This window comes from Symphalangus syndactylus, chromosome 4 (assembly GCF_028878055.3).
Source record: "Symphalangus syndactylus isolate Jambi chromosome 4, NHGRI_mSymSyn1-v2.1_pri, whole genome shotgun sequence".
NCBI classification, from domain to species: Eukaryota; Metazoa; Chordata; class Mammalia; order Primates; family Hylobatidae; genus Symphalangus; species Symphalangus syndactylus.
In genome coordinates this window covers 53,088,296-53,099,967 of record NC_072426.2, presented here as the reverse complement: position 1 = coordinate 53,099,967, position 11,672 = coordinate 53,088,296, and the positions used below count along the sequence as shown (strand labels likewise).

At 37.5% G+C, this 11,672-nt stretch overlaps 1 long non-coding RNA gene across 1 annotated transcript; it reads right to left on the bottom strand.

Annotated features, from left to right (window-relative positions):
- Positions 1–4,587: 4,587 nt before the first annotated feature.
- LOC129480228 (uncharacterized) lies at positions 4,588–11,399 on the bottom strand. The gene is made up of 3 exons (XR_008656946.2): positions 10,720–11,399; positions 6,250–6,345; positions 4,588–5,434 (listed from the first exon to the last, which is right to left on the bottom strand). It is a non-coding gene; the product is annotated as an uncharacterized lncRNA (long non-coding RNA).
- Positions 11,400–11,672: the final 273 nt, after the last annotated feature.

Genomic DNA, 11,672 nt, shown 5'->3' with positions numbered 1-11,672 from the left:
CAATTTTCTGGCTATCAGCGAGGGCTCAGCTCTCTATCCCTGATATATGGCTTTGGTCTACCCTACTCAGGGAGATGACATAAGCTTTTCCAAAAGATAGACCTCTTCCCAAGTTCTGGAACTTGACCTCAACAATGTATAGATAGAAATAATTACATAAACACCACAGATGCCCTGTTCTTCCTTCCTACCATAAATATTTTTAGAATCAGGTTATAATTAAATGTATATGTCACCCAGACATATACATTTGGTGCCCCCACAAAACAACATTTTGCAAATATTTATCCAACATGTTTTAGTGCTAGCAGGATTAGCGCCATCAAGAAATAATTGTTATAGCACTGCCATTTGTTTTCTTAATTTCTCCTTGAGGGAACTTCCTGTGTTAGCAGGAATAAGACTTGGAAGCCTTCTGAAAATAGTAACCATATAAGAAAAAGAAACGTGATGAATCTTCTTGGGATCCTTTCTAAGAGGTCAGACCTCATGTACTCCATGAAAGAGGTACAGTGGGTTTAAGGAAATAACATCCTGAAATAAAGTGTCAAGAAAGGAAAGAAGCAAAATAAGAGGATTACAGAAAAAGCAAATACTCGATAACACTTGTAATTCATGTTGAAAAAAGAAAAGATCTGAATTAACATTAGAAAACCCGAAGAACACAAGGGAGAGGACAAAACTGAAACATATATTAAAGCACAGAGAATAATGATAAAGAAATAAAAACCAATAAGGACAGAGAAGAGAGAATCAAACTAAGAATTCTATTTTTCTCTCAGGAAGAGACCAAAACAACTGACAAAATTCAAACTTATAAATAAAGAAGTATCTAAATTTTGAAGATTCTTCGGGGTCACAGATTAAACAGTTCACTTCATTCCTGGGAAAATAAATCCATAATTAGACACACCTGGGTAAATTTTTAACAACATAATAAAGAAAACAATCATAAACTTTCAGGCTAATGGGGTAGAGGGAGAAGGGAAAATTACAGACAAGCCTCACTTTTTTCTCTTATAATGTTAAATTTAAAAAAAAAAATCTACAGCTTTTGAACAAAAACGAATTTTATAACCAACCAAGTTGTTTTCCATGAAGAAAAACACTAAAAAGACACAAATATGCATGAACTCAGAAAACATTTCACAAATATCTGTGTTAAAAATACTCATTGAATATATACTGGCCAAAAATGAGACAAATCAAAGTAATAAACATTAATATTAGAAAATTATATATTAAAAGACTGGCGAGTCGTTGCTGAAATTAAACTCCAAATTCAGGAACTTAATCGGATAATATGTGATGAAACAGATTCTGCCTTCTGTGGATAAATTATGGTCCTGCTTTCCCTGAGTTTCTCTTTTATTCATTCATTAAACAATTATGAAGCACTTCCTTTGTGCCAGGCACTGTTGGCCCCTAAAGATACAGTGATAATACAGTAAATAAGATAGTTGTAACCTCTTCTTTAAGTCATTCTGCAGTCTAATTTTTTCAGTTCTGTCCTTTTTCTAGCAGAAATAATTATTGAGTCACATTCTTCACCCCCAATTTAGCAAGAATTTCTTCTCAAATATGAGGTCTGTTTAGAATAATAACAAGTGTTATTATAGCCCAGCATTTTAAAAACAATAATTAAATTATTTTATAGTTGGGACACTGTGCCAGAAGAATTATTATACAAAAGGTCTTTTGTTTCCCCCTCCACAAAAGCAGAATTGCGCAGAGCAAAATAATAGCCATTTTCATTGCCAAGAAACTTAAATAATGATTTTTTTCCACTTTAAAGATCACATTTAATGGCCAGGTGCGGTGGCTCAGGCCGGTAATCCCAGCACTTTGAGAGGCCGAGGTGGCCAGATCACCTGAGGTCAGGAGTTTGAGACCAGCCTGACCAACTTCGTGAAACCATCTGTACTAAAAATACAAAAATTAGCCAGGTGTAGTGGCAAATACCCATAATCCCAGCTACTTGGGAGGCTGAGGCAGGAGAACTGCTTGAACCCAGGAGGTGGAGTTTGCAGTGAGCTGAGATCACACCATTGCACTCTAGCCTGGAAAACAAGAGTGAAACTCTGTCTCAAAAAAAAAAAAAAATCACATTTAATGAACAGAATCCCTTGGGCTCTGTAAGTGGAAAAAATGCAGATATTATTTGTCACCATACCCATTTTCACGTTGCCTCACATTTAGGACTTGGGTTGTTTCTGTGTTGACTATACCTTAAAATAAGCCCTTATAGCAAGTAAACACATGAAAATGGTAATGGATGTTATAAAAGGACTTAACTGGACTTGGCTTCATTGCCCCTTCATTTTAGGGTCCTTTCTTCTTTCAAAAAAATGTTGGTGCTAAGGCCTTGGATATTTTAACTCAATATTCTTTCTCTCTCCCAAGCCTGCTTTGCTAGTACTTCAGACCTAAGTAAGTGAAATTGAAATACCAGAATAGTACATTATAGAGTGTTCCAATACTTAACATAAAATCAGTACTGCATAAAGGGAGGATTATTTTCAAAGTTTAATTCTATTTCACAAATCTCTTTTCCTCTTGGATTAATTAGACTGAACAAATATTTTTGTGTCAGAAGTTTAAGTAAATAAAGTATGTCTAATCTACTCAAAATGAAATATTCTTCTGCCATTAAAGATAATGTTTATACAGAACTTGCAACAATATGGAATCTCAGAAGATGGATTAGGTTGGTTGTGAGGGGAACTATAATAGTCATGGTTTGGTCAGAGAAGCAAATCCACTAGGAAATTTACATAAAATGCATTTACTGTGGGAATTTTTCCCTACCCAGTTGTAGGATCTAGTTAAACAATCTATGCGACTCTTTTGTCTCTGTATCTAGTGCCTTAAGTCCACAGGGTGGGCAGTTGGAAAAGAAAGATGGACACAAAGAGGAAAGAGCAAGGGCAAACAGGAGACTGCTGTCAGGCTCGGATAGTTCCCTACTTGCAAGCTGATAGATTCACCTTCAACTGTTTTATGAATGTTGGCAGAAGACCCAAGACACGTGGATCACAGATAAAGTACTCTGTTACTCACAATACAGCAAATGGCATGAACATCATGCTTGTCATAGTCCCCCTTGCTCCCCAAGTCCCACAGGGGCTTTACAGAAAATCTCAGATGGATACTGCACATGCAGCTTATCTGTATCACAGCTGAGAAACACTGAGTTTGGAGAACCCATTACTTCTGTAATAAGCAGAAGTAGCTTGTTCTTAGTCACAGTGGTAGATACGTCATCTTCAGCATTCTTGCTATAAACATAACACTGAGAAATGACCAAATAAAAGGAGGCTTAAATTCTTGGCACATTTAACAAGAACACAAAGGCATGCTCACAGCCCATGGTGGATTGCCTCTTCCAGTACCTCTGAGGCTGAGCTGAAAACCTTGAAAGATGGATTGGAACTTTCCCTTATTTCTCACCACTTTCAAGTCTCCAACTTTGATGATGGGTGTGTCCTGCAGGGAAGACCAGTGTTTTTTCATCATAAAGTGAAATACATGTCTGGTCCAGGAGTTGGGGAGGCTGAAGGAGAATAAGGCAGGAGCTGCAGTTGATGCAGGTTCAACTATGGTACAATACTGACCAAGTGAGCCTGGTGTGTTTACAGTTCCATTTAGGTTATAGTTCACAATGTACAGAGAAACCTTTAGGCCGAACTTAACATATGTAAGGAGGCAGCTTTAGGTTAAACTTGATTTAACACTGGGAACTGAAGGAGCAACCACACTATCCATGTTGTTTGGGAGGGCTCCAAGAACACCTCCCAGTTCGGTGATACTCTAGGAAGCCTCAAAGGTCCTGGTATAAAGTTACAGCGAAGAGCTATTACAGCAAAAGGGCCTAAAGCAAAATCAGCAGAGGAAAAGTCCTATGGGGCAAAGTCCAGAGGAGGCCACACACAAGCTTCCAAGAGCCCTCTTCCAGTGGATTCCTATGGGACACAATTATTATCCCAGCAATAAGTTAAAGGAAGATCGTTAGAGATTCACTTCTCAAGATTTTTACTGGGGGCCAGTTGTGTGGGCACTCTCTGCTTAACATATATCAAAATTCCGAACTCCCAGAAGGAAAGCAGGAGTTCCACATAATTCATATTGTTTGAACAATTTAGGCATAGTGAGTTTCTCTTATCAGTTCTGGTCAAGATGAAAACCCTCTCAAAACCTGAATTTCCAGATGCCATCCAACGGCCAATCTTTCAATCAGGCATTTCTAAGACTAGCAGTCCCAAACCTGCTGTGTGAACTCTTTTTTTACACACGTGTCTTCATATGACAACAATCATGACTCCATTGAAACTCTTGCTTTGTTCTCTTTATATGAGTGTAGAAATATGTTCTTCTGTTTGTTTTTTAAAAACTCATAAAAATAAAACACTTTTTCCCATTTCCATTTTCTATGGAAAGGATTTTCTTCTAAGCTCTCCTCTTAACCTCCCCCCTTCCCTTTATTCACACTGGCCCTAGAAAGGTGGAGTCAGTTGGGTTAACTGATTGCTAAATTTGGAAAGAATAACTGAGGGTGTTTGACTCAATTCACCCTTAGGATCGTCCTGGCTTCAGGGAACTCACATTCCTCTGATATTCCAAGAGTCTGACCCTTCAAAGAGAGGCCTACTGCACTAGTGTTGCTGGCACATTCAATGTTAGCAATATTCAATGTTCAATCAATATTCAATATTAGCAACCCATATGGCAGACCAAGAGCCCTTATCCCAACAGTAAAGAAAATTTTTGGACCTCCTCTGCCTTATTTTTTGTTTTAGTTTATTAACTTGATCAGAACCAAGTGGGGAGGGGTGTTTCTGTACATGGAGTCCCTTCAGAGGCTCCAACAAAGAACAGGAAGAACTATTTTGAAAATGGTAAAACATTACTTATTAGAGTGGTATTTTTTTCTTTCTCTATGTCCTCAATTTTCTAAAATATCCTATTACTTTCACAATTTTTAAAAATTATTTTTATAACCAACTGAAAATTTTATGCTCAAAACTTCTTGCTTTCTTTAAAGTCAGAAAGGAGCTATAGCTGATTCTTACATAATGAAGTCATGGGGAGAACTACCTTCATACATACACATGGTAAGTTGCAATTTATCTGAGGGCTTTACAGAATCAACAACTGTGGAAAAGTCACAAGAATCACAGTGACAATCTCTTAAATCATGATTGCATAAGATAAAGGATATATTTGTTCTAGATGGGTAACGCTGAATTATACAATGTTATGGATAAATGTATAATCTATACAGCAATGTCGAGTATATTTTAAAGAATAAGCATGCAAAATATAATGTTGTAGCTTCTCCAGCAGTTTGCACATTTGAAGTTGAAGCAGATTTTTCAATGTTTATGCACACCTTAGTTGGCTTTCAATTCCTTTGTACCTCTCTTCAGCAGAAAATCTGAAAGCAAAAACTTTTGTAATTGAGTCACCTTTCTGGTTCAATTTTACAACCAAAAACCTTTCTAACCCTTACCTAATGCTTTTTTATTCAGCTTAGTATTTATTAGAGTTCTCGATGTCAAGATTTGATAAAGTTCTCTCTTTCAAGATGCCAATTTTTCTGAGATTTGCAACAAATTGCTATTTATTCACATGACACCATGTTTCGTGAAAAGTGTATTATCATTAAACATTAGAATCCGACACTTCGTGGTGGGGTGCTCAGGCTATGAGAACAAGAGGGAATGGATGTCTCCACCCTCTCTCACTACAGGTAAAGAAATCTTAAGTGCAATGTTATACTAACTACCCAAATTTTCTCTCTCCAATATTTCTCTCTCTATCTCTGTGTCTTTCTCTCTCTTCTATTCTCTCCCCCCGCCCCAATTAAATTTGCATTGGCTGAAGTGTATGGTGCTATTTCCTTAATAGAGTTAGCAGTGGAAGGATAAAACTGCTTTCTTAGGCGGGGCGCAGTGGCTCATGCCTGTAATCCCTTCGGCACTTTGGGAGGCCAAAGCCAGCAGGTCACTTAAGGCCAGGAGTTTGAGACCAGCCTGGGCAACATGGTGAAACCCCATATCTACTAAAAATACCCAAATTATCCAGGTATGGTGGTGCTTCTTACTAGGACTTTCATCCATATGGTTGGTATCACAGCTATTTCATACTTTATTTTCTTATGCATTGACAGGATGAAACACAAGATGTGTATTAGTCAGAACTCATGGTTACTATTAGTTTCTTTTAAGATAGTTAAACTAGTTTACCTACCTTAAACAAGTTTCTTTCTTTGTGTCAAGGACACTTTCTTCGTGTCAAATACAGTGTCAAAGATGAAATTACCAGAATATGGGGATAATGAAGAGTCTAAACAAAAATAAGATTATTATTAAAACATGAAATGGATACCTTTCTCACCTTCCTCTTCAACAGATAATCAGGAATGTGAATATAGTAAACACCTCTTGGATGGCTCCCTATGGAGGTGGGTATCCAACAGCCATGACTGTTCTTAGTAACTTTACTGCACAGCTATAGCTTATTGATGCAGGAATGGTCAGCTAACACAAGCTGGACCACTCAAATACTGTCATTTCCAATATTTGAAATTTTGAACTGAAAGACAGAGACAGGGAATTGTTGGAATGGAGTCATAGTAATGGCAACACATAAGGGATGAAAAATTCATGCATTCCTGCTGCTAACTTCCCAAAATATACTCTGCTGTTTTCCATCATACTCAAGATTTAGTTGTTATTTCCCCTAATTCTTTGAGATGAATCAGTGTTGGTTGTTCATCCAACAGTCATTTTCTTCCCTTCCTCTTCCTTGATAACAGAAGCCCTAATTGGTCATTTGTCTAGGAGTCACTGGGCCCCTTCCCAGACCCAAGGCAGTGAAGTCAAAGCCAGGTATGGAGAGTCTCATTCTCCTTACCACTGATTGGTTTATGCACAGGCATGCTACGGAGATTGGGATAAAGTCAACTTTTTATCACCCAAGCTTTTTATCATCCCCTTCCCCCCTTATCTGGATATCATCATATCTGCACATGATTCCTGGAACACCTAGAGGCATCATAAAGCCACAAGGAGAGACTCCCCAACAGGCTGTGGTTAGAGAGAACAGCTAGACAAAAGGTACCTGAGTCTCTGATTGAGCTACTGAATTAGCCAACTCTGGGACCTCTGGACTTCTTGTTACTTGAGATAATGAAGGTCCATATTATTTAAGCCAGATGTAATTGTGTTTTTGTTTACTTTGGGGTTAAATAAAACCAAGTTATATATCCAGTATACTCACAATCAATTTCTTTTTTATACAAAGTACCTGAGTTTATTTCTGCTACTTGCTACCAAAGACTATAAATCAATAGATTGTGGAACTGTGTGTTCCAAGTTTTACCAGGCTGCGTGAACAAATGAGGTCATCTTTACGTTAATACTCCAAACACTGATGCTCTGACCCCACACCTGCTTGACTAGCAGAAAATTCCATGTTTTATTTATATGTTTCTCCTTAAAGGTTTTCAAAAATCTCATGGAAATTCTTAGACTTGCTAAAGATTTACTAGTTACTTGTTTGTTTTTCATTATAATTTTATCAAATAAGCATGTGTCACTAAAAATATTATTTTAATTTTTTCTGTTCTTTAAAGTTTATATAAATTAAATCATAATATATGTATTTTATATCTTGATTCTTTTTTCACTCCACAATGTGTATGCAAGATTTATTCACATTATTTGGTGGAGCTAGAGTTCATTTCATTGCTGAATATTCCATTAAGTGATATGTAATAATTTAATTTATCCATTCTACTCTAGATATAGATATGGGTTATAGCCAATATTTTTCTTGAATATTTTCTGTCCATGGTAGAATTATACCATCTTTAAAACTGTATATTCTATTTTCATCACTTAACATTTTAGCATAAGCGTTTTTGTGTTGTTAAATTCTATTCCTAAAGATTATATCTAACAGCTGTATAACATTTCATTATGTGTACATACTATAATTTATTTAACCATTTCCCTAGGGTTTTCATTTAGATTGTTTTCAATTATTTGTTACTATGAATAATGTTATGGTGAATATCTTTTACATAGATTTATATCTGTATTTCAAAGCATTTCCTTAGGTCATTTCCAAAAACTAGAATTACCATGTCAAGCAGTATAAATGTTTTAAATCAAATTTCCCTGCAGAAGGGTTGGACTCATTTATTCTTTCATGAGGAAGAAATGAGAGTGCCTATTTCACCTCATCCTGATGAGCACTAAATATGCTTGCATGTTGTTCCCTCTCTCTCCTCCCCACCATGTCCCTCTCTCTCATCTCCTTCAAGGGTTTTGATACAAACCTTGATCACTACTTGGTCATGTACCAAAAAAGGACTTTTTATGTATAAGAAATTCTAGATGAATTAGACCTTCAAAAAGAAAAAGCATTCAACAATAATAAATAAAAATATCCCTGGATTTTTAAAGAGAAAAATAGAAGAGGAAGGAGAATAAAACTGTGGCCAAAACTAACTAGACGCTCACCAAACACACATTCTCTTCTAAGCACACAACGAAATTACATTAACTAGTCTCCCTGACATTTGTGTCTATAACAGAGTTCTAGCTAATAGAATATGGGGAGAAGTGGTGCATGCCAACAAAACTTCCCATACATCACCCTACTTTCTCCATCTATAGGCTAAATGGAGAAAATTCTAAGGACGTAGAGGACAGAGCCATAAAAAGAAAGGATGCTTAGTCCCTAAATGATTACATGAAATTCCCTAAATGATCACATAAAATTCCTCCCATCCAGAAATACTCACACTGAAATGAGTGAGGAATAGATTTTATAAGGTTAAGTGTCTGAGAATTCTGGATTTAGATATTAACAGCAGCTGGAATTGTTTATCTTAACTATTACAAAATATTTATTGAATAATTACTATAGGTGCTTTGTTAGATGTGTTACTTATGTTTCCTTGTTTAATCATTATAGTAATTTTATGCAGAAGTTCTTATTAGTACCATCTTGAAAATAAGTGATTTGCCCAATTAAAGACAAGTGATTTGCCCAAGAGGGAAGAGTCAGAATTTAAATCTGAGTTCCTCTGATGGCAAAGGCCATGCTCATCACACTATCTCATGCTTGCTGTAAGTGTTTTATATACAGAGGCTGTATATACATAGGGACTATGGTGCATTCATTCAGCAACCAATCATTGAATGCACACAGGCTCTTTTTTTTTTTACATATATAATGTAAAAAATGGCCTACATCTTCTCATCTCTAAATTATATCTCTTATAAATATAGAAATTGAAACTTAGTCATTTATATTTAGCTAATATCATAATAAATTGTTTTATATTTTAAATATGAAGGCCATGTATTTACATGTTTTGAGTGGAGGAAAGTGAGGTGGGGCCATAGAAGGGCAGTAGAGAAATTCCTTCTCGATGATTTTGGGCCTGCATCCCATTTCCAAGTCCCATGAGGTGCCCTGGAATGTGGCAAGGCCTTTGAAGCAGTGGCTGATGGAAAGCAATAGAAGATGGGGAATGTTGTAGAGCTGCCTCTTAAGTGAACCATGCAGCAAGTCATTACAGTGGACTGTTCAAATCACTATGGCATGTTTTAGGCTGCCTGTGCCTCAATAATAACCTACACAAATTTAGCAATCCAGTTCCTAAAGAGAAAATAATCTGTGAATATACACCTTAAAGCTCCAAATTTACAGAGCAATGTCTATCATCAAAATTAATTTTAGATATCTTCCTTTTATGTCCAGCTTCAGCTAATTATCTGCTAAACTGTATACTACAGATGCTTCAAATTTGCCCCACAACACTAAGATGAAGACATTTCATGCTATTATCTCTTTTTAAAAATCACATCATGTCAGAATCTAAATTCCTCATCTTTCATATTAATAAAAGATTTCCGGCCGGGTGCGGTGGCTCAAGCCTGTAATCCTAGCACTTTGGGAGGCCGAGGTGGGCGGATCACGACGTCAGGAGTTCGAGACCATCCTGGCCAACATAGTGAAACCCTGTCTCTACTAAAAATAACAAAAAAAATTAGCAGGGCGTGGTGGCGGGCGCCTGTAGTCCCAGCTACTCGGGAGGCTGAGGCAGGAGAACGGCATGAACCCGGGAGGTGGAGCTTGCAGTGAGCCGAGATGGTGCCACTACACTCCAGCCTGGGGGACAGAGCCAGACTCTGTCTCCAAAAAAAAAAAAAAAGATTTCCCCAAACTTTATCACTCCCCTTTCCTCAATATCACAAAATAAATGGGTGGAGCTTACACAATCTCATTATGTATATATATATATATATATATATAAAGGGCTTCTAAGGTCATCAGTTCATCTTTGCTCTCCGAAAAGATACAAGTTTAGATGATTCACTTGAAGGGGCAGCTCCAGAACACTCCCATTCCTCAGCCCCCTACTGCCCAACATCAGCGACCGCATCAAAGACCTTGCCATCTTCCAGGGTACTTCATGGGAACTGGGACTGGAATACAAACCAATCCCACAGAAAGGGACCCTTTGTACTCTCCCTGACATCTCAGCCTTAGGGCTGTACCTCACTTCTCTACTCATAGCCTGCCTTCCTGCTCAGGGGTAATACTACATAATCTCCTCATCCTACTTCCAATCCTACCACCCAAAACTCATGAACCAGAGACGCTTCTCACAGCTCAAACCTAAGGGAACACAACACCAACCTTTTCTTTCTGGGCTTCATTGAGGAAATGAGATCTTAATTCCTTCCTGGTGAGGATTCAGCAGCAGCAACAACAAGAGAAAAAAACAAGAAAGCAATAATAATGATGCTTTCACATATATAAAAACAGAACCTAGCAATAGACATTGATAACATAAAACTAGTCATTTTACTTAACATTATATTTTAATAAAGAGCCACTGGAATCAGGATCTTCTCAGCATCATTCATTAACTACTCAGGAATAGTCTGCTTCATTCATCTCACAGGCAGTCCCACATTTATTATTCAGTAAATGTTTGTCACATGCTTTCTACATGCCAGCCATGGCACTGGAGGCTGGGGATATAAAAATGTCCATGCTTGAGCATTTCCTCTGTCCAGGTGTGCCTTCACAATTATTAACTCATGTTAGTTCTCAATGAAGTGCACCAATATTATCTTCATTTTATATCTGAGGAAAATGTCAGAGAAATCAAGTAACCTGCTCAGTCATAGAGCTGGTAATTGGTGGAGAAGGGATTCTAACTCAGTTGGTCTGGCTTGAGAGCCATACTCTTTATCAGTACCCTAGTGAGATGTATTAGGTATTTCTGTATAGCACCCATATTAGCATAATGATTGCCAGAACACCCCATCCACATCCCCCTACTGAACCCTGGAGTTTCCCATTCCAGCATCCCTTTCCCTAAGACCCACCTAACTCAGATGCATCCCGCCGTCCAGGATCCTCCAACCAAAACCCTGATCTGCACTTCCCCAGGGTAGGTATAGACCTTTAACACCCTAAACACTAAAAAGATTTTGGTGGGCATTACCACCCAATATGTACTGAAAACCACAATTTAATATTTTGAAATGATACAAGCTTAACTACACTGTAAGAAAAACCGTTTCATTCAGGCCAGCCATGGTGGCTCATGCCTGTGATCTTAGCACTTTGGGAGGTCATGA